We start from the raw sequence: 26,560 nt of genomic DNA on the forward strand, positions 1-26,560 counted from the left end.
AGGAAAACTGCAGGTACATGCATTGGCCTCATTAAAACAGCGAGGAAGATCCTCCATCTTCTCCCCCCCCCAATCAAGGAAGCTGCTCATGCAGGGCCTAGTAAACTCAAGATTGGACTATGGGAATGCCCTTTATCTGGGAGCCCCCGCCTCGGTCATTCATAGACTACAATGCGCCCAAAACGCGGCGGCCAGAATCCTAACTGGGACCGAGTCAAAATGCTCAGCGAAACCAGCCCTCAAAAGCTTGCACTGGCTTCCAGTGCAACAAAGGATCATCTTTAAGACCCTCTGCATCTCACACAAGATAATGCACGGCAGAGGTCCATCGGTCTTGAGCACTTTCATCAAACCCCATCAGTCCAATAGGCATCTGAGGTCAGACGCCCTCTCCCTGGCCAGTATCCCCAGAATCCACAAGACCCGTTCTGGAGGAAGACTGTTCTCATACAACGCCCCAAAGTTATGGAACTCCCTGCCAATCCCCCTCCGTAGAGAACCCAACTTACTGGCCTTCCGTAAACAACTCAAAACATGGCTCTTCCCTTAGTTTTCCTTCCCCTCTGGATACACAGGTCTTTCAACAGCGCTGGGACGCCCTAGGGTAGCTACGCGCTCTATAAATCCGCTTCCAAATTCCAAATTCCAAATTCCTATGTGGCATTCGTCGTGTATGGCAGAAAAGGGATCAAAGCCCTACGCACTAAATTCAACAGCAACGTCTGCCACTGGTCAACTTTATGTTATCAGGTCGCACAAGCCTAAAAGTGGATCAAGCAGTCTAATGGGGTGCTCTCGAAGTACCCTCATAATTGTCAGAGGGCCGTTTAATTCTGCAGAAGTCTAGGGTAGAGAGTTGTGGCTGGACTGGAAGCTAGATGTAACCCAAGAAACTGTTTTGATGCCAGATTCATATTGCACAGATTGAGCAAGCACAACGAGCGAGTGTAACACTCCCCACAAAGAAGTTTTTTTAAGCTCGACCAATCTAAAAGAGAAAGTTTATTTATCTTTTTTCTTTATATAGAGTTTTATATAGCGCAAACAAAAACCCTCAAGTCCAACATAACACTTTATAAATGATCAGGGTGAGAGAAACAGGTAAGGCAGGCAAAAATAAACAATAATAACATTCACAATAACAGTACAGGAAGCAGCAGTACCCATTCGGGGTGAAGAACTCCCTCTAGTCCAATAGAGAGATCAACAGAACAGGCCAAAGTGTCAGGAGAAAGACCACATGTGCAGACAGTGTGCATTATTGGTGCCAGAGAGGAGAGATCATGGGAGCTAAAGCAAGAATTTGTTCATCAATAGAGCTTTCACTTGTTTTTTGAAACATGCAGGTGAAGGGTTAACTCGTATTTCAGATTACATATTGCAATGCTTCAAGGTCTCTCATAGTACCGGGAGTATTATTTCGCCACAACTTCAAATTGTGTGTGCATATAAGAAACAGAATCCAGCCTGTGGTGATTTGGGGGCAGGGATACCTAGGCCGCAGAGTGGGGCCTACGCTAACATAAATGACACACGTGAGCCTGGCTGATTGCTACGGGCGAAGACCCTGAGACGGTCGCGCCCCCTTTATTTATACCTGAGGGCTTGCCCCGCCCTCAGGCTGTATGCGTGCGTGAGTGCGTGTATGGACGGGCCGGATGGCTCCGTCAGTACATCCCTCCAAACTCACAGTTCGTTAGTCCCCTCTACTCGGGTGATGTGACACCACCCAGACTCCACGCAAAGTCTTTGAGTCTCTGGTTAGGGGTCGGATTTGGCCGAAGATAGTATCTGAGGCTTCGGTGTCCACCGGTCACAGCGTCACTCCCGCACGCCCTTGCATTCTGATCAGGACCTGCATGAGGAACAACAACTGGGGGCTCCGATCTCAGCGGAGACAGTTCTCATTCGGGTTGGCTCTCTTGAGTTTCTGGCAGGTTTGCGTCATCATCGCCACACTCAGCTCCATCCGACCTCGACTCCCTCCGGGTTCCTTCAGTAGAGACACGCCGGAACCATGACACATTCCGCGTCACAGCTCTCGTGCCGCAGGAGGCTGACACCATTGTTCCATGGATGTTCACTATCTCCCACACTTCAGGTTCGAACGCCGTCTGATATTTTGAGTGACGGTGACGAGTCTTTAACACCACCCTGTCTCCTACGGCCAGAGGTCGAATTCTAGCTCTCCGTGCCCGGCTAGCTCTTTCATTTGTCTGTTGTCTTCGTCGTTGGGTTGCTTCATGATTCAGTTCAGGGGCCTGCCACTCAGGGCTGGTGGGTACACTGTCCCGTGGCGCTCTCCGAAACACGACATGGACCGGAGCACATTTGGTGGTGCAGTGCGGGGTTTGCCTGTAGGCGCCTAGAAACTGCGACAAGCACTCCTCCAACGCTTCCCCTCTCTCTACGCCGATCTGCAGTGCTCGGTTCAGCGTCTGCATGAACCGTTCGACCTCTCCATTGGCCTGAGGCCACTGCGGCGTGATCTTTCGGTGTTTTATTCCTCGTTCACTAAGATATGTTCTGAATTCTCCACCTTGAAATGGCGGTCCATTATCTGACTTTATCTCATCTGGGTATCCTAGCATGGCGAATGTCCGGTCCAATGCTGGTTTGACGTGATGGAAGGCGGTGGAGGGAATCACTTCCACAACTGGGAATCGTGAGCATGAGTCCATTAGCACCAGGGCTTGACGCCCATCCGGGAATGAGCCAAAATCAATACTGATCCTTGACCACGGAATGTCGCAGGATTCTTCCGTGATCACAGGGTGAGGTGCCGGTTCTTGACTTGTGATGGCACATGAGTGGCAGTTACGGATTTCTTCCTCCACGGCTCCGTCGAGGCCGGAACCACACTTGGCCCCTCAATCGAACTTTTGTTTTGGCCAGTCCTTGGTGCCCTTGATGTGCGAGGCGGACCACCTCTCGCTGCAGGCTTGAGGGAATGACAATGGTGGCGCCACGTAGAACCACCCCATGTGGTCCCACACTCAGTTCACTTTGTGCTCGCCAGATTTGCTGGCGAAAAGTCTGCTCTTGTGGCGTTAGCGCGCTGACTCCATCCAAGAAATTCTTCCAGTTGCGATTGGCGAGGGTGCCCTTTACCCTCCTGAGACACTCATCCTGGTCCGTGGCGGCCCCGGTCCCTTCGAGTGTGAGGGCCTTTGGGCAGGCGCCTTGGGACAACACTCTGACGAACTCTTCTACATCCTCGACTTCGTCCAGGTCTTGCTGGTGTGAGACATGTCCCGGGTGCCGTGAGAGAAAATCGGCTGGGTTATCTGCTCCTGGCCGGAAGACAACCTCAAAACGATAAGTTTGAAGCTGGACAGCCCACCTCTCTATCCTCAGGGGAGCAAGCCGGGTGGATCCTGCAAACAGAGGGACCAGTGGTTTGTGGTCAGTGATAACTTTAAACTCGTGGCCGAACAAGTATAAGTGGAAATGTTGACATGCCCACTTAATTGCAAGCGCCTCTCTTTCAATTTGTGCATAACGCATTTCTGTAGCCGTCAGCGCCCGGCTGGCATATGCCGTCGGCACCCACTCGTGTTCTTCGGTCTTCTGCATCAGGACGGCACCTAGCCCCACCGGACTCGCGTCCACAACCACCTCCGTCTGTCTGTGTGGTCTGAAATAGGCCATAACTTGGTCATCAATCAGGGCTTCCTTCACAGCCTGGAATGCTTCATCTTCCTTCGCCGACCACGCCCACGGGTGGCCTGTCTTGGTGAGATTGCGCAGGGGCTCGGACAGTGACGCCAGATTGGGAATGAACCGGCCACAATATGTGGCCATGCCCAAGAAACTGCGGACTTCGGTTGCGGAAGTTGGCTTGGGGGCTGCTCTGATGGCTTCCGCCTTCTTCGGGTCCACTCTCAGGCCGTCACGGGAAAAGATGTATCCGAAGAATTCCACCGATTCCTGGTAGAATGAGCACTTCTCGCGGTGTAGCGTCAACCCGTGGTCCGCTAGGCGCTGGAGGGCGGCTCTGAGGTGACCATGATGCTCTTCCAGGGTCTTGGAGAAGACCAGGATATCATCACTCAAGTTGATGACTCCGGGGAGCCCCGACAGCGTCTCCCGGATCGCATTCTGAAACACTTCGGCCGCCGAAGAGACACCGAAGCTTAGTCGCTTGTACCTGCGGAGACCAACGTGAGTCGAAAATGTTGTGATGTTGCGGCTGTCGGGGTGTAATTCGAGCTGATGGTAGCCCGCGTTTAAATCCAACTTGGAAAACCACTTGGCCCCATTTAAGTCGGCTACAATATCGTCCATTGTGGGTGTCAGGTGGCGCTCCCGTTTGACGGCTTTGTTTGGGAGGCGCATGTCCACACACAGTCTTATGGCGCCCGGCTGTTTGGGCTTGGGGGCTACCACGAGGGGTGATACCCATGGTGTTGGGCCAGAGACCTTTTCGATCACCCCAAGTTCTTCAAGCTTCTTCAGTTCTTCCTCTACCTGCGGCCGCAGGTGAAAAGGCACTCTCCTATGCCGCAGCGCCATGGGCCTCACCGTGTTGTCGATGTGCAGTTTAAACACTTTGCCCTTCAGGCGTCCCAATCCTCGGAATAGCATGGGAAACTCTCGTAACATGGCATCTGCGTGCCTCCCATGTACCTGGTTGGCGAAGAACACAAGTCGGAGGTCCTCCGCCGTGTGGCAGCTGAGCAAAGTCCCCCGCTTCCCTCCTGTCACATGGAACTTCGTGTTCACCGTTTGATCGTTGCAGGACACGACTACGTCAATCACACCTCGTAGAGGCAAGGGCTCGTCGCTATCATAAGTGTAAATTCGAGCTTTCGACGGTGAGATCGGTGGGCGAGGGGAGAGCCGTTCATACTGCGAACTGTCCATCACGTTTACCAACGCTCCTGTGTCGATTAACGCTTGCACCGGAGAGCCCCCGATCTGGATCTCACACATTGGAGGCGGTCGTCTTCTGGAACCGTCACGCCCAACAAACGAGACAAAGAACACCTCATCGTCGTCTTCTTCCCCGAGGTGGAAGGCGGTTTGTGGGTTATCGCCACAGGGCCCAGGGTCCTCACACGAGATCTGACGCACTCCTTGGATGACGTTCCTTCCGCTTGATCCGCCTCGGCTACCGACGCTGCTGCGACATACCTTTGCAAAATGATTTAGTTTCCCGCAATTGGAGCACGTTTTCCCTCGTGCAAAGCATCGGCTACTTTGGGGGTGGTCCATTCCGCAGTTCCCACACATGGAACGCGAACCAGCTGACTGTTGGCTTCTCTGCGCCGATGGGGGTGGTCTTCTCCTGACGACGTCAACCTGCTCTTCTTTGATTGTCACATTCTTTGCCGGTCCCTGAGGTCTGTCCAAGGCGGCTTGCATTTTTTCCGCAGGGGCGTTCGACAGTTCATGAGACCTAGCCAACACCAGGATCTCATCTAGGCTTATCCTAGATTGACGCAGGATAAGGCTCCGCAGCTGGACCGACCGGCAGCCTTGAATCAGTTGCGCCCTAATTTCTAGAGTCCTGTCTGGTAGTTCGCAGGAAATGGCGAGTTTGCGCAGTCTTGCATAGAAGACGTCGATTGATTCTCCTTCCGCCTGACGAGCCTGGCGCAACTTGAACCATTCATAATCAGGATTGACGCGGGGGTCAAAGTAGTTGTTGAGTGCCGTGACGGCAGCCGTGTAGTCGTTTCTGTCTCCTCTATTAGGCAGGGTTTCAAATAGCTCATTTAGTTCATCACCGCCGTAGCACATGAGCAGCGATCGCTTGACCGTGGGATCATCCTCCCTGGCACCGACGAAGTAGTGCTCCAACCGACCTAGCCAAATGCGCCATCTCGCTGCAGCAGTATGGGGGTCCGATAGTTCGCTGAACGGTGGAAGCGGGGCTGGCGCGGTGTGTCCAGGCCGTGCTGGTGCGGCATTCACGACAGGGGGTGGCGCTGGTGCGCCTCCTGCTACCCCCAGTGGTTGGGCTTGTGGTTGTGGGGCTGGTGCTGTCGCCGCTGTCCCCGCCTGCTGGCTCATGGTCGGCTCGTGGTTGCGCGCCTGTCGCGCGTCGGCGCAGGTGCTGTGGTCCGCTGGGCCGCTCTGCTGGTCTGCGGGAGGTTGTGAGCCTCGGCCGTCCTCCCGGCCTCTTCACCGCACCTCAGGGGGGGATGTGTGGGCCCTCCTGGACCTGGCGCCCTTCTTACGGCTATGGGGACCCAGGGCACACACTCGGGGCGTGGCCTGCCCCCTCTGGACTACTCCCTGGACTGCTCCGCGAGATGCGTGAGCATCAGCAGGGTGCGCACTCGCCGTCCGCGAGATGCGTGAGGAACGGCAACCGAGCGCGCCGAGGGCCGAATAGTCCCTCCGGCTGACGCAGCTCGCGGCACCACGTGGATCTCTCCCCCGCGCGGGATGACACAGCGCCGGGGGGGCAACGGAGGAGCCACGCCGGGCCTCAAGGGGAGGTCGCTTCAGTCGCTTGGGGCCACGCAACAGGGTGGACACTCACCCAGGTCTTCAGTTGGCCACCGGAGCGTGGCAGGCAGCACCGGCAGCAGGTAGGGCCTCGTCACGCCACTCCGACGGGAGTCTGGCGCTGCACACCCGGCCGCAGCTGCGTAGCTCGAGCGCCGGAGGCGCGAGCGCGGCAGGGGCACAGGCAATGAGCCCTAGGTGCGAGGCGTGGGCAGAGGTACCCGCCTCGTCGCCAATGTGGTGATTTGGGGGCAGGGATACCTAGGCCGCAGAGTGGGGCCTACGCTAACATAAATGACACACGTGAGCCTGGCTGATTGCTACGGGCGAAGACCCCGAGACGGTCGCGCCCCCTTTATTTATACCTGAGGGCTTGCCCCGCCCTCAGGCTGTATGCGTGCGTGAGTGCGTGTATGGACGGGCCGGATGGCTCCGTCAGTACACAGCCCACTGTGGAAGGTGAAAGTTCTCTGTGTCATGTATCTGCAGTCCAAGCCCACAGATAGCTCCTGTTAGTAGGGGGCAGGCAGTGAAATGGAGCGAGCTCCTGTCCGTGATGGACAATCGAGTGCATGAAGTTAAAGCTTGCGGGATGATTCTGGTGTGTGCCATGCCTCTCCATGGTGTCCCATGCAGGGGGTTACTCTCCAAAAGGAATGGACAGTCTAGTGCATGAGGGTGGGGGTCATTCTACTTCTCAATGAAGGCAAGTCTAAGAAAGAAGGCTCTTGTTTATTGGTAGGGGCAGTTTTGTGTCCAGATCTATGTCCGTGTGATTATGAAGCATGATGCAGGTGTTCACTTGTTTACATGGGGAATAATGTAGTGCAAATGACTCAAATGTATTTGGAAGGGATCTTCAAGAGCAGTGAGCTCTTGTCCATGTAGTACAGTTAGGTTGTGAGTGACCCTGCTCAAGGTGGTCAGGACTGTGCAGATGAATCCCTGTTCATGGCATGTGGGGTGTCTAGTTTGTCTGTGGGGCAGTCTAGTATAAAGGTACTCGCTCCGGAGGGTGACCTAGTGTCATAGACACAAGCATGTGAGGGTCAGACAAGTGCAAAGTGTGCCGGTTCATGGGGAGCAAAAGGGGGTGGTGATGGACGGAGCATCTGAACCAATCAAACACTCACACCTAGTCAACAGATCTGTGTTTAATCCATCACCGTTCTTTAGTTCACTCTGCCACCCCAGTTCTGACATGGCCATATGCAAATCAGTCTGACCCTGTGCCTCATGAGAACAGTCCAGCCCGAACTGCCAAGCCATGCCTTCCCTGGACCGGAAACAAGCTTCCGAGGACCGGTTGCCTGTTGCAGACAATACCTGTCCATGTAATGGGTTAGTCTACTGCTCAACGCAGATATATTGCTCCTGGCCTTCGTTGAAGAAACGTTTGAATACAATAAATTCAGTGTTTCTACATTGCATACTGAACTGGTAAAAGGCAACCAGAGAGACACTTTGCATGACATAATATGATCCTTGCCAAACAGTCACAGGTCAATCTGATGGAGATTAGGGGAGGGTTTGAACAGCGGCGGTAACTTTATTTGGGCATAAGCGTGTTGACCCCCCCTGCCTGATGAGATCCGACACTCACGCATATTTAATTTTTAATTTTAAAGTGTCTTTCTGATTACGTGGCTTACTGCCTGAAGAGTGAAGTCGGGGGTGGAGCTTCATTAACCAGCAGTGATGTGATGACAGTGCAGCAGTCTTAAAATGAAGTGCGCATGTCGGTTTGGACTGGTGGCTTGCTGTGACCAGCCCGACATGCGCACTTTAGGGCTCACCTTCCTGTGCAATTTTAGGGATCCAGGGGGGACACAGCCACAGACACCAGCCTCCTGAGGAGCTCTGGATTTACCCACTCCAGCCAATCCAAGCACTGCTATCATACTGTTTACGAACATGAACAGCAAAGGAGCAGTGTCTGGATTGACTCATTCAGGAGGCAGGTGGTAAGCCTCAAGTCTCATGTGAGCTTGCACAGAAGAGTCAGCGTGGGTGGGAGGTTAACAGAACATGGCCAATCAATGTGTAGCTTTATTGTGAAGCCATGCAATGATTGGCCATGTTGTTCTCTTTCCATTGGACGTGATGTTCTCTTTCCCTTCACACGCAGCACCAGAGTCAGTGACAGCATTGCATGTGAGAGAGAGAAGTAGCGCCCAGTTGCAATCACCCTGGCACGTCCCTCCACAGACCTCCAGAGTAAGTAACTGTTATTTAAGTTGTGGTGTTCCCTCGCTTTGCTGCCCATTACTAACAACGGATTAACAGTGTTTACGCCCAACGGGCTTACCACTTTGAAATGTCACCAGCCGCCACTGAGTATGAAATGGGAGTCAGGCCCTTGTTTCGAGTGGCCTCTTAATTCTGATGGAGTAGGTAACATGTAAATGCCCCCATCCCAATTATGAGGTCTTTAGTGTTTCCCAGAATCTATTCATGTTTTTCTTAGAAAACTGCTGAAATCTCTATGTGAAAATCTGGGGGAAAATGAACCGATACCAGGGAAATCAAACCCAGATTGACCAATTTCACCAGTGAATCCTCATTTCCAAGGGGACCCGCTGGGTCCAACTTGTAATGGCCTGGATTTTCCCTACTCCCGAAGTTACCTATAACCCTGGTATTTGTAACTCCGAGGTAGGCGATTTTTGAGGACACTCTTAAAGAGGTTCTAAGAATAATGAGTTGGGTCGCAATGTGGGGCTCGAATGAACTGAAGACTGAATTAAACCCCCCAAGTTGAGAAGTACTCCCCCAAAATTGAGGGAGGGGTTGTGCCCTGATAGTTAGTTGAACATTCGGAAGCAATCTAACTACATATTTGCCAATGAGAAAGCAGGCTGTTTTTAAGAAATTCCTTGTCTTCAAGAAATAACACGAATCCAGTTCAAAAGCAAGTTTCATCTAAAAAAGAAAGACTTTTTGAATAAGAGTGTGTTTTCTCCACAACAGGCCGATATATCTCAGAGGGCATGGTTATCATTTATTTGTCTCCTCGATCACAATACGTGCACCATTATCGATTTCATTCATCTAAGTTTGTAAATCATTCGTCCACAACATGCTGCATTTCTTCACTCCTCAGTTTTGAAAACGGTCCTGTTTAGGTGACACTCTCACAGATGGCATGAAGTATTTAAACATATAGTTTCCCAATACTTTTATAACAACCGTACTTTGCAGAGTATTGGCAATACATAGACACTGCTATTTTTTATTTTTTTTAAATACCATTATTAAAGCAAATTCATAGTTCGAAATGCTTTCAGTTATTCCTGTCTATGAAATGGTTGAAACTACCAACCACATAGTTTAGAATCCTTGTTTTTCTTATTAAAAAAAACATTTCAAATGCAGAGTGTCCCAGGAGACATATTGCAAAGGAATGTAAGATGAAGGTGTGGGCTCCCTGCACAGTATCAGTTCTGTCTGTTTTTGTTGGCTGTTTCATGTTTGTTTTATTAGTATTTTCTCGAGGGTTCTTCTGTTGCTTTCATGCTCACTGTTGTCGGCGCTCTACAGATGAGCCTGACCTTCATCAAACCACTTTTCGTGAACCCCCTTGATTACTCGTGCACATGACACAGACGCTTCAAACACGTTGCTACGCATTGAAGCCCACAGGAGTCCCTACCACGTGACCCCGCCTTCCCTCGGGTTGGCTGCTGTGTTAGAAAGGCGGGAAGGAAGAAGAACGCGCGTGGCCTGCTCTTTCTCCATTTACACACTGCAGTGACGACAATGCCAACCACAATGTACTCACCTCGTCACTCGCGTCGTTACACTCAGTCTATTGCCTTCAGCAAATAAACCATTCTCTGGTGTTGTCCATGGCTAGCAAACCGGACATTCTGGGATTAAATTCAGGTACAACCAGCTAGGTTAGAAGGGGGCACGGCAATGGTGCATAGCGCTGTAATGCAAGCAGAATATGACCCTTTGCTCCATTGAGGAGCAATAGTCCCGTCAGGACTATGTACCCAGTGCCCTTTAACCAGGGCTCGAGTCGGGGTACCACGCGGGTGGACGGCGTCCCCCCACTTATTTTACCAGGAGCTCGCTAACTGGAGCAAATGGAGCCCCACATTCACTCTTTGGCCACTCTGGGGCGAGATCGGAGCTCATACAGAACGCTGCTCATGTGCTGCCTTCTCTGATGCAATCGCATCTAAGGGGTGAGCAAGGGGAGGCAATGAGTCTGATGGTGCAAGCCACCTTTCGTGACGTCACTTCCTGTCGTGACGTCAGCATCCCCCCACTTCTTTTTTTAGGACTTGTGCCCTGCCTTTAACCTACTGCACAACTGGTGGCTACATAGGCCTCTGCTGAAGCCATATTACAAAGCAGTGCTTCGATGCAAACAGAAATCTGCGCCACTTGACATGCAGGCAGCGCACTGTGTGGTATGTTAGAAGGGATTCAAAACTGTAATTACAAATGTGGGGTGTGCTTTCAGAACCCACATATTCAAATAGAATCACAGTGGCAGTTCCTGGTTTGTAAGTAACTGTGCACAAGCAAATCTGGAAATCCTTGTCTGCCCACCCATAAGAGTTGCAGAAATTGTAGGCAACAGGTCATCTCCTGTAGAGGGGTTTTGTGAGAAATGAAAGTGAGTCCCACTGATCCTCGGATGCAGGGCTGGACTGGCTGTAATTGACTTCAGGCTTTTTCCTAGGAGGCTGGAAGGGTGGGGGTCTTTTCTTTGTAACCGGGCAGTGGTTTTGAAGCAGTTCTGCAATATAAGCCCCCAATAACAAAAGCAGCAGTGCTCCACACTTGAAACCCACCCCTCAAAGATGCCTGGTTCTGCATAATTCCCAGTGCCACTTTGGGTTCCCAGACCGGCCCTGCTCAGATAGACCCATGCTGTGGATGGTACCACTGTTGACAGCATAGCTAGGGCTATGCTGACTCGGTGTACTTCAGTGTAACATTGCAACCATCCAGAGAGCCACCAGGGTGGACGGAGTACTAGGCTGGCAGGAGGGGGAGCTGTACATTGCAAAACAGTAGCATGTTGCTGCTCTCTGGTGGCCACATGGCACAGTGATGTTCAAGCGCACACTAATAAACTGTACGGGCTACGTTTAGGCATGGCCAGAGGCCACTCCCTCTGTGCCCTATTCCCTGTTGATCCACGAATCATGTTAGCCATGATGTCCTTTATGACACCATCACTTAATTTGTTAAATATGTCATCAGTGATAATATTCATGAAATCATGAGCTGTGCTTGAGGTGGCATTATCAGTGTGAAGCTAACCATAACTGGTAAACTTCAATTGTTTGTCAGCTTTCAATTATAGCTATAATAGTCCTTCAACTTAAGATTTATCAGGGAATTTGTAAAATTTGTAATAATTTAAGTCAATATGTGACGTTGTAAAAGAGTTTCAATGTTCCCTAACAAAACCTTTTTCCATCAAGTCTTTGGTCGTCTCTAGGCCATCCTGTTTTCAGTGTTTATTTTTTGTTTGTTCATTTCAGTAGTATTTTCTTATTGTTTTCCAAACCTTTTGAAATCAGTGCTTATAAGTATTTACCCAGCTGCCTAACCCTCAAATTAGACAAAAACTGTGTGTTTCCAGTGTTTATAAAACACGTTTTTTGAGGCGGTCCTTATAAAGCACTTAGTTAATTTAAAGGAGAAGTAATGTAGGCTATTTATTGCCTTTACATGGGCAATTTTTGCAATGGATTTATGTTCGACAGTTTTTAATCACAGAAAGTCTGTGGGTTGCACTCTCACTCACACTAGCATCTTATTATTCTCTCACATTTCATTATTACTCACACTTAAGACAGTAAGAGGGCTGTATTCAAATGCTTTAATAAAAAATCCTGGATAAAGTTGGGGGTCATTCACCTACACGTTACTGAATATTATGACATTGTAGGGTTGCACAATTCTGCCAACATCATTGCACCTTGGGAAAACGTAAACATTTTCAATTACACCAGATTAACATGTAGCCCTGCATTCTAAGACATCTGAAACATGATACTTTAAGCATGCTTACCACTGCTTTTCTGCACTCTTTACTTGACTATATTATGGTGGTGTTGCTGTTGTGTGGGCAGTCATAGCAGCCAAGTGTCCACAGAGCAATGTCTCAATTTACGTCAATCCTGACTTTTTAACAGACATCACATTGCAATTTGTGCAAGTATTTATCAGTGTTGATATGTTTAAACTGATGTAGGTTGTTTCCCTTTTGGGGAGTTTTTACCAGTTATTATAGGTTTAAACCTAAACCACAGGAGCGGCTTGTGCAGGAAAGAGTGGTATGCAGGATTGGGGGGTGTTTCGACTGACGACCACGAGGGAAAATTAAATAAGTAATGAATTTTCTCTTGTCTGTTGAAATTCCCACCCAGCCCCACCGCTCTTACCTGTTCGGGACGCTGCTGCTAAACCAGCATAGCCTGGTCATTACTTTTTCCCAGTACAATTACCCCAATACATGCTGCTATGCCATGTACTGTAATCATAAATAACACAATTTGCCCGAACCACAATTACTCAACAAATATTTTTTGAAAGGGAAGAGATCAATGTATTGTGATCACTCTCGACATCCTACTCAATGTCAATCTTTTTATCTTTTTCAAATTAGCACAAACTTTATGACAGAAAACTAACAATACATTCAATATTTACACACCTATATATACTTTGTACACACATAGAAAACACACATTACTTACACAATAAATGAAAATTCCAGCATCAAACATTACAAAAGAATTTTGAATACATCACAAACAACATTATAACAAACATTACGATCAAAAAATGAGAAAAAACAATTTATAGGGGGAATTATAAGCAAATCAATGGCTCATAGACAAATTAATACTGGACCAGCCGGTCCTAGTATCATAAAGATGACAATAAATTCCACCCTAAAAGTACTGTAATCATGGCATGCCCTTCGGCCATGCTAGTGTGCATTGCCCTTGCCTCCAGTGTGTGCATGCCATTACCTACAGTGTAATGTTATGTGCAATATAGCCACTCCCTGTATCTCCAGTTCATGGTCTGTCATCATGCCTTGTTCTCATTACCCCTAACTCATATATTTATTCTTAGTTTTACATTTTGGCAGAGTAGGCACTTATATGCCACTACGTCAATATGCATTGTAATAGTACAGAGATGTGGCTAAAAGGACAGACTGGCCAAGGTACCTCATTCTGCCTAATTTGTGGGATATATAGGACTTTCTTAAGGTGTTAGCGTGAGAAGCTATCACCACGTGTAATTTTTTCTGTCTTATATTCACTTCGGACATTACAGATTGTTTTTTTCCAGAAAACCATGCCTGCATGCTGTATTATCTCACCTTTACGGTCTTTCACTACTTGAAAGGTATAACCTGGCATAATATGTCCTCAGAAAACAGGCCAGAAATCTGGAATTACCGCAGAAACTGATACAGAAACACAAATTTACTTTGTAAATCTCCCTTCCACAGGGGGAAAACATGGAATGGTGGGGTGAATTCACATTTCATAATGGTATAGGTAATTCCAGATGCAGAATAATTGATTGAGGAACACAGCATTGCACATAAGGGCCCTCTTGTTAAACAGGGTCTTTTTAACAGGTTAATCTTAATGCACAATAATGACACTTAAATTGATTTAAATGAATTTGTGCATAAGAAAAAATATTAGAAAAACAGGTACAATATTTGATGTAATCATCTAAGTAAAACCTTAGGTCCACAAATACACTACATATTCTCCTAAAAATATGCCCATAGCCTTTCCACTTCCAACTGAAGGGACAAAATCACAAACTTTTCAGAAACAAGTCACATGTATGTCTTACATTCCATCACCCTGGGTATGCAATCGTCAATCTGTAGTTATGGCTGAAATGGTTCACCTTTAGGGTATTACATTTTTGGATTGCTAGTGTTTTAAGTGTGGTTGTTGCAATCTGCATGAAATTCGGCAGACTCATGGTTCAGCTGCCTTTTTTCGTTCATATGTCACACAGTTTGTAGGGAAGTTTTTATTTCGGTGACACAGGGTAGCATTTCCCTTCTTAAATCCCATAGAATTTTTATACTCCACTACCAAATGATTGAAAGGACTTTAGGTCCAGATGTACTAAGAACTGGTCGTAAAATCTTGGTTGCAATTTGCGACCATTATTTTTTAGGCCAGTGTGGTAATTTGCAAAGTGATCTATATACTCATAGGTTGGTTTGCGAATTACAGATTCCTAGTAGATCGCAATGCGACTTACCTCATGAATATTATTGAGGTAGGTGGCAGATTCCAACCAAATAAGATTTGCAGCCATCACAGGGATGGTGTCCTGAAAAGGTCACCAGACCACTGAGTGCGTGATTGCTTTGAAATAAAGCTATTTTTTTCAGAAGTGCAACCTGTTTACCATAAATGGGATGCATTTGGAAAAAAAAAAACATGTGTACATTTCATTTTTTTAAGAGTAGGCAAGGGTCCATGGAGCCACTCCCTACTTTTAAAATCAATTTTTGTCAATCATTCACAAAGGGGCACTTTCCTGTATGCGAACCAGAATTTGGTTGCCAAACATTAATGGATACTAATCTCATTCAGTATTTTGAAGGGACATGCTAAACACACCCCTTCCAAATGCCAAATTGGTCACAAGCCTTAAATTGCGATTTGGTAACGTGTTACCGAATCACAATTTAGTATAGTGCATACGAAAATACCTTTTTGCAGTCCCAAACAGCCTAATCCCATAAATCGGACCCTTTGCAGCCATAAAAAGGCTTCAAACATTTTGCCCAGAGTGCCAAGTTGTTTACAGAAATCATTTTTTGCAATGTTTTCCCTGGACTATGGAACACAGTTTACAAACCACACTACCTACATATAGGGCGTCTTTCAATGATCGCAATTCATTCTATGAAGGCAGAGCTTTGCCGCTAATATCAAATGGATGAGATCACTGTCCCAGAGACTTGGAAGGGCCTGTGGATAGTTCAGAAAATTGGACAACTGTTCCGAATTAATTCTGAGAAGTGATCTGCTTCTTGGAAATACTTCTGAAAACGGGCATGCTAATTAGATGTATCTGCATGTCCTTCCAGGATCACACGCCAATGATATTACTCCATAATGGAAGCCAATAGCAATCTGGAAATGGGTCATGGTCGCTTCATGGTGACAGCCACTTTTGCAGTTCAAATGAGAACTGGGGACAGTAGTATTGGGTGCAGAGAATGGATAAGAACTCTGAATGGAGAGCCACAACTTTTGCCCAGGACTTCCTGCACATGACCAAAGAAAGGCATTGTGCTCTAGAATCTGGAAGCACAGCGACCAGACATAGTTCATGGCCAAAGGCCATGCCATGCCATGCATCCTTTGCCGACAGTGCATGTACAATGGCGGTACACTTAGAATAGGGATAATGCTAAGGGAATGGTTGAAAGCCACGTTGTGCTCACAGAACCCACTACTGTGTGCAGCCAAAACGTTATGTTTAGAAGATTACAGGGCTCATTCCATGCCCTGACCCCAGGCCTGCGGGTCGGGCTGTAGGCCATGCAGAGCTGGTTCAATGGTGCTAGAGCCTGATCAAAGTAAAGCCGAAGGCCACAACCATTATCCTGAACCTCCTGCACACTACAAAGCAGGATCGTACTGTGGCAGGGGCCAAAGAATTCCACTAAACTATGTAGTAACTTTGTTAACGGAAAGGTCTTAACACAGGTGAACAAATAACATGCTAGAAAAACTATAGATTTCCCCCTAAAAATCGTAATTTTTAGGGGTGTTAGGGTTATGATTTATTCACCAATTATGGTGAGGTAGGGAACTATAATGATATTAGTGACATTACTGGTGAGATAAAAATCACATCTCCATTAACATCATGGATGGCATCACTGAAGCCCATGGAGGCTGGAGCGCCGAGCACAGGGCCTGGCCAAAGGCCAGTCCTTGCATGTTGCGACTTCTGGGAGTAGCCAAAGGATTATCAGGGTAGGATCTTGGGATGGGCTGCTGAGCACAGGGCGTTTTCGTAGGTCAGGCTCAGCATTCAAAGCATACTAGGGGATGTATGACGTTACAACGCATACTTTTACCACGCATACCTTTACAACGCGGTATTTACAACGAATACCGTTACAACGCATAGGGCTTAGAGGTGCTGGATAGTGGTAAGTATAATTTTCTATTCCAACTCCAGTCCCCGTGGACACTAGGGAAGGTGTTGGATAGAAAATTAAATTCATTCCCTATCCTAGAGCGCCCCCCAGCGCAATGCGTTGTAATGGTATGCGTGGTAATGCCTGCGTTGTAATGGTAGTGCGTTGTAAAAATTTCGTTGTAAACGTTACATACCCATACTAGGCAATGCGGTAGTTATAGCGCCTGGCCTGTGCTGCACAGGATATGCAGTTCATCACTCTGGTCTCTGTGCAACTAAAGTAGATAGTGCAGTCAAGCATACTTTTACAAGATCCAAGCAAGCTCCTGAAAAGTATGTTTGTTTAGGATTGTTATAGCTTTATAGTCAGATCACATAATTTGATACATTATATGAACCTGTACACATTCACTGAAATACCTTGTCTACAGGTGCAGCTCCTCCATTTGGGCAGTGGAGCGTTGCCCCACTGCTTTCTCGCAGTGCGAGAAGCAGTAACATAAATTGGATGAATACCATTTTATTTAACTGCTTCTCGCACTGCAAGAATGCAGAAGGGTTTGGTTGGGGGTGCGCAGTCCTGCAACAGGGCAGGGGAGGTGGCTAGCCCAATGTTGCGGGCCTTGACTGTTTGGTCAGCCCTCTGAGGCCGACCAAACCAGTCATGCGCACTCTGCCATTTTCTCCATGTAGGCTCCATGCGTGGAGAAAATGACCTCCCTATAGGCGTCTGGCTGGGCGCCCTCCCCACCAATTACAACACTGCCATTGCAGCGTTATGGTTGGCTTAGGGGAAGGGAGGGAGGCTGCCTGCTTCCTGCGAGGAGCAGAGAAGTAGAGACGACGTGGTACTGGATCGGGCCGGCTAAGGTAAGTTATTTTTTTTAAGTATAATTAAAATTAAACCTCCCTCTCATCCCCTGCGTGACCTTCTACCCGCGAGCCACGCCGGCCGAGACTGCTTGTCTAGAAATGTTAAGGTTATGATCCTCAACCAAAGAAAAGTATATCATGTCAGTTAAGAATAACCATGCAACTGCAATTCCCTTTCGGTGCTCTCTTTATGACGTGACACATGGCATCTTAGATGATAGTACAAATGCCATCAATGAAATGACTGTCTTCTGTAGTAAGTAGCATCTAGGTTGAGCCTTTCTGTGTCATTCACCTTAGAAAGGCGTTCTCTGAATGGTCCAAGTCCCATGAGCTTTCCAAGAAAGACCAGTTGTTATGTAGAGAGGCCTGTTAAGCTGCTGGACACGTCAGTGGAACGTGGATCTCTGAATGGCTGAACTAAAGTACTAATCGTAATAACTTTCAATAGGATACTTTCTTAACATGATCTCAACATCCAGGAGAGTCTTGTAAAAAGGTATATACTTTTAGATAATGTAAATCTTTGCAGCAACCAGGAAGAGCGTGCAAAATATTCTAATTCATTTTAGAGGTTACTTGACCAAGTTACTTGTAGGCCCTGTCTGTTCCTTGTAAAGACAGGCCAATACCAATGGAAGATTGAGGCAAACTGGTGGAAATAAACATACACATTTTTCTGTGGGTGTATTTTAAAAAGTAGCAGAATAATTTGCAGTGGTTTCTGCCCACATGCAAACTGTAGCCATTTATTATATGCACTTTTAATTGGGCCGAATCCCATGGAACATACCTGCTGGCCAGTCTTGTGTAATGCCGTACTCATGGTACCAATGTGGCTGCACTAGGGGTGAGGTGAGTGCCCACTTCTACAGAGGAACATGAGGCATGAAGCAAAAATGTAAGCCTCACTTTTCAGAAGAGACTGAAACCCAGGGGGCAGAAAGTACATCCTACAGAGGGTCAAACTGAGAAGATGGGAGACTTTATTCTAGCACAATAAATAAATATTCATTTTCAGCGTGATAATTAAGGGTTTCTCTTGTGAAATAACCAGACCAAGGCCACCTTAGGTTAGTAATAGTCCATAAGCACAAGTGAGCGACTTCAGCAGGGAATAGAGGATCGGAGTGGATGAAGATCATGCCATGCTCACTCTGTGGCCTGGGAAGGCTGATGGAAAGTGGCAGCCACCTCTGACAATTTCTATTTTCCCTCAATGTATTGATTTAATTTGGGGTCTTTTATAGGGCAAACACAACCCTATATGCAGAGAGCAATTTACACAATCACCAGGTTACAGAAAAGAAATATTATGAACAGTAAAATATCAGGGACTGCATCATGATGTGCTGCCCTTCCTCATCGCAGAGCAGCGCCTGCAGTGGGCGAAGTAAATAAATATAACCTGGTACTTCTCCTGGTAGAGCTTGATTTTCCGTAATTTGGGCTCGGAAACAGTGAGAGATGCTTGCATCTTTCTGTTTCTGAGTTGTGCTGTCTAAAATAATGAAATCATTTGGAGACATATCAGGTTAAATGAATTCACTTTACACACTGCAGGCGCATAAAAACAAGCACTCAGTTCTGCACTGAGCCAGCGCAGCCCATCATGATCTGACCCCAGATGGGGTGACAAGAGATACAAGAGGCATGACATTCTGCAGACCATACAGGGGGTACACATCTCGGAATACAGAATAGTTTAAAAAATGCTCAGATTATAAGAGGGAGTTGCAATAATTTGAGGCATAGGACACCAGTATGTATAGAGAGGCTTGTAGGCAACCATCATTTATACAACACACAATACGGCACCCTACTATTGCAGAACTTCAATAAGGTCATCGTATTTCATAGTTCATGGAAATAAGTAGACATTATTCACTGTTGGAAGTAATGCTCATATATGTGTTCTTTCAGCTTCCAGACTCTAGTCTCATAAGGATGTGTGTACCCACGGCTTGTTTTTGTGGTTGACAGACAGGGGTTTCAGAGTAAAGATATTTTTTGGCAGTGCAGGCAAGCCTGAATAACCTTCTAGTGTCAATGGGCTGACATTTGAGAGTGCTTAAAACAGGTGAGATGTCATCAACCCGCCTAGCTGTGAAGTGCAGAGCAGCCTTTTGTGGGGAAATTGTATTTTGTTGGAACTCTTATTATTAGCGAGGTGCCATAATCTAGTTGTGACAGTACTAGAGATTAAACAACTGATCTATGATTAAGTATGTTTATTCAGAAAACCTTCAATATATGGTACTCTCACTTAAAAACTTGCATTTCATTTATCATTGTACTCCCACCATATACGTAGCAGTGAATAAATGTAAAACATTTTAGATAGGCGAATTGGCTGCACGTGACACATAAAAGGAGGGCCTATGTAGCACCCCTTGAGTCATGTAGAGGAAGGAAAGGGACCACAGTAAGACAAAAGTGACAAACATCACTGTTAAGAAAATCACCCTATATTGAGAAACATCTCCCATGTCCACCTTTCCCTGAGTAAACACTAGCTCGTCAAGATCCTTGCATGAAATCAACAATCTCTCTGGTCCATTCCTCCGTGGAACAATTTGACTGCCTCTACCTGTGTAAAGACTTATTTCTACCCCTTTAGTTCCACATTCAGTTTAACTGAGAATCCCACAGATGCCCCTACTCCTCTCGCCCATAGCTCAGTCTTAAGCGCCTGTAGCGCCTTCTTTCTGGTAAGCGTGTCTTGGAACAGATCTGGGAACATCAGTGTTTAGCAGCTCTCTAATATCATTCTCCTTTTTGCAGCACCACCAGTAACACCATGTCGCAAAGATTCACGGACGTCAGACCAGCATTAAAGTTCCCCCTATGCTGTGGTCAGCCGCCCTTTTCATTGAAGGTCGTTTGGAAGCCTTGTAGACCAGCTGTCTAGTCTCCTCACTCTGGAGCTCCAACAGAGTTCAAAGCACTGTTTCAAATCGTGTGAGGTCTCCCAGTATCCTGGGTGTGACCCCTCACCTCCGATGTCCAGGGTTTCACTTTCAATCCGCTGCTCAAGCCATCCTTTACCTTCAGCCACCTGCTTTTTTATGTCTATCCAGTGTTTACAGGTGGGTCGCGGGGTCAGCTGTCTCCTGTTTCACCTTTATTACTCAGTTTATGAGGCTCTTTCAAATCACCTCATGACCAGAATGTGCTCCTTGTTTACTGGTCACGGTCTTCTCTCAAGGCATTTGTAGAGCTTAACAACATATGTTCTCCCCTTGACAGATCTGAGTCATCCTGTGGTTCATCAAACCTTGTCCTTTCGTCCATTTTTCAGCATGTGGAAGCGGGGCTTTAAAAAATCTTCTTTCTTCCTTCTCTGCCCTGTCACAACATCAAGTCCAATATAAGGATCTGTGCAGTCCAGGGCCCCAGTTGCAACAGTTATATGGCACAAAAATATATCAGGAGTGCTGTTCCTTCTAGGGGTCACTGATGTCAGTCAGTCCAGTCAAGGGGCGGTATGCTCCGGCTCGCACTGATCCTATAGAGCAGGACAGAAGGCCATGAGGCCTCCATTTCCCTCGAATGGCCTCTGATACTCGCCCCTCCAGCTCCAGGCTACCTGTAGGTATGTCCATGGTACTTCCATAGGATGGAGTTAAACAGCAACGAGGACACAAGAGAAACTTCTAAGTCATTAGAATCACTTTAGTGTACCTAACACCTCCTGAGAAGAGGTTGTTGGAGAACAGGGAAATGTTTTCTGTCAGATGATCTATGAGATGGCCAACAAAAACAAGGTTGTTTCCGAGTGGATAGTAGAAATGTGGAGTTTGGCAGTTTCCATACTAATGAAAGGTTGGTGAGGTTTTAATTGTTCATACTTTTGCATTGCAAGGAGTGCCTCTGTACGATGGCCACTGCCTTAAACTCCAGACTTGCTGCCAAGATCCTGACAAATTAACGAATATTCCTAGTGCTAGGAAGGTCTAGATCAGGGTAAGAAGTATTGTTCAGTCATGACTCTGTTAGGTACAGAAGGTAAACATTCATAGTGGTATGAGAGCTAAAATCTCTATCCTGTTCTTTACTACCGACCTGCAGGCAGGGGCGTAGCTTCAGGGGGGATATTGCAACTCCCTAATAAATGTATTCTCTAGTGAATAGTTAGGTACACATGCCTTCAGTCGGGTATGATGAGGTGGCTGTCGGATTTCACCCGAGATTTTGACATGCACGCACAGACAAAAGCATACACACACACTGTCTCTCCTCTCTGCTTTGAAGTTCTTAAAACTGTTGGTTATTTTACAACATATTGTCTTTTAAGTAACCCTAACAATCCGCACTGCTGTCCCTTCCCACTGTGCCTCAAGACCACTCATGCTCTGCTTCTCAAAAAATTAATTTTACCATGATAGGACAGCGTGAATGTAAGGAATGTTTAATGTCACAACCCCCCCATCTTACTGATCATGCTACGACCTGGCCTGCAGGTCTGATGGCGACCGTGGAGAAATTATATCCGCATAGGCGACAGGGGACGAATGAAGTAGTTGTGATTTCAATTAACCCCTTCCGTGCGGGGCTGTTTCCCCCGCTGTGCTGGGGGGTGGGGGGGGCGCGTACAGCGCCCCGGTGCTCATGACGAGGTCAGCTTGTCATGAGCTCCGGTGCTCATGACGAGCTGAGCTCGTCATGGTCACACCCGTTCCCATGAAACCCTCAGCACAGCAGGAGAATCAGCCCAACATGCGAGCGTTCCACGGAACGGGCGAGGTCATGACGAGCTCAGCTCGTCATGAGTGCCGTAGCTCATGACGAGCTGACCTCGTCATGAGCACCCAAGGGGTTAAATTGCTCTACATAGATCTCTTTTTTTAGTGTGCCTGGTTTCTAAATTTCTAACACTTGAGTAACCACATGGGATGGCTCTATTGGATTAGTGCATGGAGGTGGTGGGACAGTGATCTGCACTCTACAGATCAATTTCTTCTTCCGTTCCATACCTTTTGCACCTGTATATTTCACCATTACATCTGCTTAATTGGTCCACCCCTGCTGGGAATATGTCCATCACCAGGGATGTTGGTACCATTGAGCTTCTGTATGCCCAGGTCCTATGTACTTGGCAAATTTGTGCGATCACACTACAGTGGGCAGTTTCAATGGCTGTCTGTCAGAATATCAACTACAAGATATAGTGCTACGAAAATATGGTATGAAAAACAAAAACAACAAAAATGTAGTGAAAGTAGGTATATATAGGAAAGTTTAGATTTACTATTATCGACATCACGTCTATGTACCTTTAAAAAAATATACACATTTATATATTATCCCATTCATTTGTCACCTACACGCAGACACTTATCTTTGTGATGCCAGCCTATATTCTCTCTCTCCCTCTCTCTCTCTCTCTCTCTCTCTCTCTCCCTCTCCCTCACCCTCCCCCTCTCCCCCTCCCCCTCTCTTTCTGATAAACCATTCACAATAAGAACTGTTGAAATGTAGTATTTACGTTTTTGGATGTTTTTAACAGGCTATCAATATATATATATATATATATATATATATATATATATATATATATATAGAGAGAGAGAGAGAGAGAGAGAGAGAGACAGAGACAGAGAGAGAGAAGAGGAGTCAATGTACATTTATATGGTTTGATGTATAGTAGATCTATACTTACCTTCTCCATAGTTTTGTTGTCGATATTTTTGCTGCATCATTTTTATAGCATGGTAGTTCAGGCTCAGTATTGTGGTAGCATACCAATTAGATGCTAATCAGTCGTTAACCTTCATTCTTTATTAGGAGAAGAGAAGATTTTCCTCTTGACTAATTAACACTTAAGACCCCTTTTTAAATCTCTAGTTTTGTATTATTTTTATTTGTGTGGCTCATTGCGATAAACCGCAGAATGGTTAATATGTGCATCTTAATATTATGCATCAATGAGTTCGGATTATAAAAAAGAAAATAATTTAATGAAGGGCACAACATATTGGTGCAACAACTATAAATGGGAATACATCGTGGAAAAAAAAGATTTTCCGGTAAACAAAAATTAGTGCTGACTTTTATATTTTTATCCCCATTTTGTTTTGTCAGCACTTGAGCCTGCTTCGCACACCTCGTCCAACACATCTGGAAGTTAACATGTTTTTTTTAAAGTTTGACAGGATCCAGAAGGAATGTTAAGTTGCCTTTTTTTTGCATCCCTCTCTGTTTTTGAGAATACAAATGAAGTGTATTTCATTTTGAAGTGTTGTTTGAGCGCCAGATGTTACGCATCCGAACGCTGTCTGGTATGGAGACAGGGCTTGGTTGGCAGCCCCATTTGTTTTATCACGATTACTAAAACTTCACTGAAGCCAGATGCGGCATTGCTCATGTGATAGTGCACTGCCTACATGGTTGGAGGTGCATTTCTGAAATTTCTTGCCCTCCTTCCCCCACTCAAAGTACATGGACCCAGTCAGGGGCACTCAGGCTAGGGACCCGACACCCGTGCACAGTGCTGGCTGGGGGCTCCCTGGACCTCGGGGGTCCCTCGCACAGAGGCTAATGTTACGCCACTGCCTATCAACTCAACAACGCTGTCCTGCGAGCTATAAACCTCTTAAGCGCCTGGAATGAATTTGATGGTGTCAGGTATTGGTTAACTCCTCTGAGATTCAACATGCTTAAAGAATTTACCTGAAGTTAAAAATGTGTTTGAACACCACACACAAAGGGAAACCTCTAAAATGTAGGTCAGAGCCTTTCTGCAAATAATATGGACATCGGAAGTTCTGATCCGCCGTCCCAGTGACTTTTTTCCAACCCTTTATATATACAGATGTGTCACTGATCAACAAAGGGTCAAAACCAGGGCTCGAGTCAGCGTACCACGCCGGTGGACGGCGTCCCCCCACTTTTTTTAACGGGAGCTCGATAACTGGAGCAAATGGAGCCACACATTCACTCTTTGGCCTCTCTGGGGCGAGATCGGAGCTCATTCAGAACGCTGCTCAGGCGCTGGGTTCTCTGATGCAATCGCATCTATGGGGTGAGCGAGGGGAGGCAATGAGTCCGATGGTGCAAGCCACCTTTCGTGATGTCACTTCTTGTCGTGACATCCGCGTCGCCCCACTTCTTTTTTCAGGACTTGTGCCCTGGTCAAAACCACATTCCTCAAGACCTCTAATGGTGGTGTGTGACACCTGTTGTGTGAGTAAGTGTTGTGCCTTTATCTCAGATCCACCTTGCTCTGGAAAGTAGCACTCCTTTTTGGACTGTACCTGTTGTAATTCCATTATTAGATGGTATAGTTGTGCAACACCAGGGCAGAAAACTCGCACTTTGCGTGGAACTCTGGCGATGCCCCAGACTCAGGAAACCCATGATACAACCCTGTGGTTTTCCAGAAGGAGTTATCGTGGAAAGTTTGGTAGGTTGCTGTTTTGAATTTCCACTTTCTGTAGTGCAGTCCACTGCCAATCCATAGACAATCTGCTGTTAGTCTATGGCATGGCAGACCTAGTAGCCCGTTCCTGAAATACATTTACCGGCATCCATAATATGGAAGCTGCTGTTACAGCTTCACAAATAAAGATATTTAGATTTCTCTACTGAGATTTTTCATTGTTTTCATATTTCCATATGTAATGCACAACCTTCGAACTGAATTATCTAAAGGCACGTGGTTGGGCAGTTCCTTGCCATCTGGATTTGCATTGTATTCCACGCCAATTTCAATATTTAGTGATGGATGAGTAAGAATATCTCAAGTACGTTTTTAGCTACAAGAGGTGAAATGGAGTATGATCTAATGTGTTGAGAGCAGGTGTTCCAGAGTTACAAGGCTTGAGTGGAACAAGGTGTGGCTCCTCTGATAATATGTCTTGACATGGAGCCAGACCCTAGTCCTAAGAGGTTTATGAGCTGCAGTGATGTTTGTCAGGGTGATCATTTGTCAGAAGTTGATCCAATCAGGCTTTATGGATAAAAGTATCTATACAACCGAAATGATTAATTATATACTGTACAATCTCAGAAGTAAGACCTCAGTAACAAGTTCTATCGTAACAAGCATTGACAAAGCTAATAGTTTCCGCCTTTGTGACCTGTTGGCATTGCCAGTGTTTTTTTGCCAGGCTGCACTACATTTCCAAAGCTGTGAAGCGTGGCTCAGTAAAAAAATGTTTGATGTGGCCCTCCACGTCGTTTTATAGGTACGTGCTCCATGCCTGCACCTACAACATGACATAGGTGCTTCTTTACCAATCCAAGTTGGTGCAAAAGCATTTTTTTAAAGCGAACGGAGTGGAGTGGAAACGTCAGGGGGATGAAGACACTTGGGAGATGATGGGGAAATATGGATGCAATGAGTGGAGGGACAGGTAAGAAATATGGGGAGGGTAGAAGGAGGCATAAGCAACAGAGGGTACAGAACATGTCTGTGTATGGCAGGCTGCCTAAAGCCAATCAGTGCCCACACCAGGGTCTGTAGGATTTCAGGGGGAAACTCTAAGGTGCCTGCTGAGTAGATGTTTCTGGGACCAGAAACAATGCACATCCTGGGCAGAGGTGTCACACCTCTTCCCTCAGGATGGGCCAGTGCTTGAAGGAGAAGCTTCAAAGGTCTGCCGCCTTTTAATGTGACCCGCAGCATCTGCTGATAGCAGCAGATTGTGGCTCCCAGTTTACACCCCAACGTTGGGCAGAATAACCAACAGCAACATTTAGAAGGGCTAGGAGGTGTGCCCACCTTTGCCAACTCCACCCCTCAGGTGGAGGAGGCGAAGTTAAGCACACTTTTCAGTCCCCTCCATTTTTACGATGAGGGGACTACTCCAATCAGGGCTAAGTCTAAGCACCCTCCCACAGGAGGGTGGCATACTAGGGGGTGTAGTCACCCCAGGTAAGGTTTCCATTTGACCCTACCTACTACTTCTCTAAAACGCCCCCTAAATTTAGTATTTAGAGGGCTCCCCCATACCAAGAAACGAAATCTGCACTGGCCTAAGAAGAAAGAAAAATCCCTGCAGAGAAGACTGAAGACGACGACTGCATCAGCCCCAGCCCT

The 26,560-nt window shown here is 46.8% G+C and overlaps 1 protein-coding gene across 1 annotated transcript in view; it reads left to right on the forward strand.

The window, feature by feature from the left end:
- MID1 (midline 1) overlaps nucleotides 1-26,560 on the forward strand; it is an 805,692-nt gene that overhangs the window by 223,951 nt on the left and 555,181 nt on the right. The gene's annotated exons all lie outside the window — the stretch shown is intronic.

Source organism: Lissotriton helveticus, chromosome 8, assembly GCF_964261635.1.
Source record: "Lissotriton helveticus chromosome 8, aLisHel1.1, whole genome shotgun sequence".
Lineage (NCBI taxonomy): Eukaryota > Metazoa > Chordata > Amphibia > Caudata > Salamandridae > Lissotriton > Lissotriton helveticus.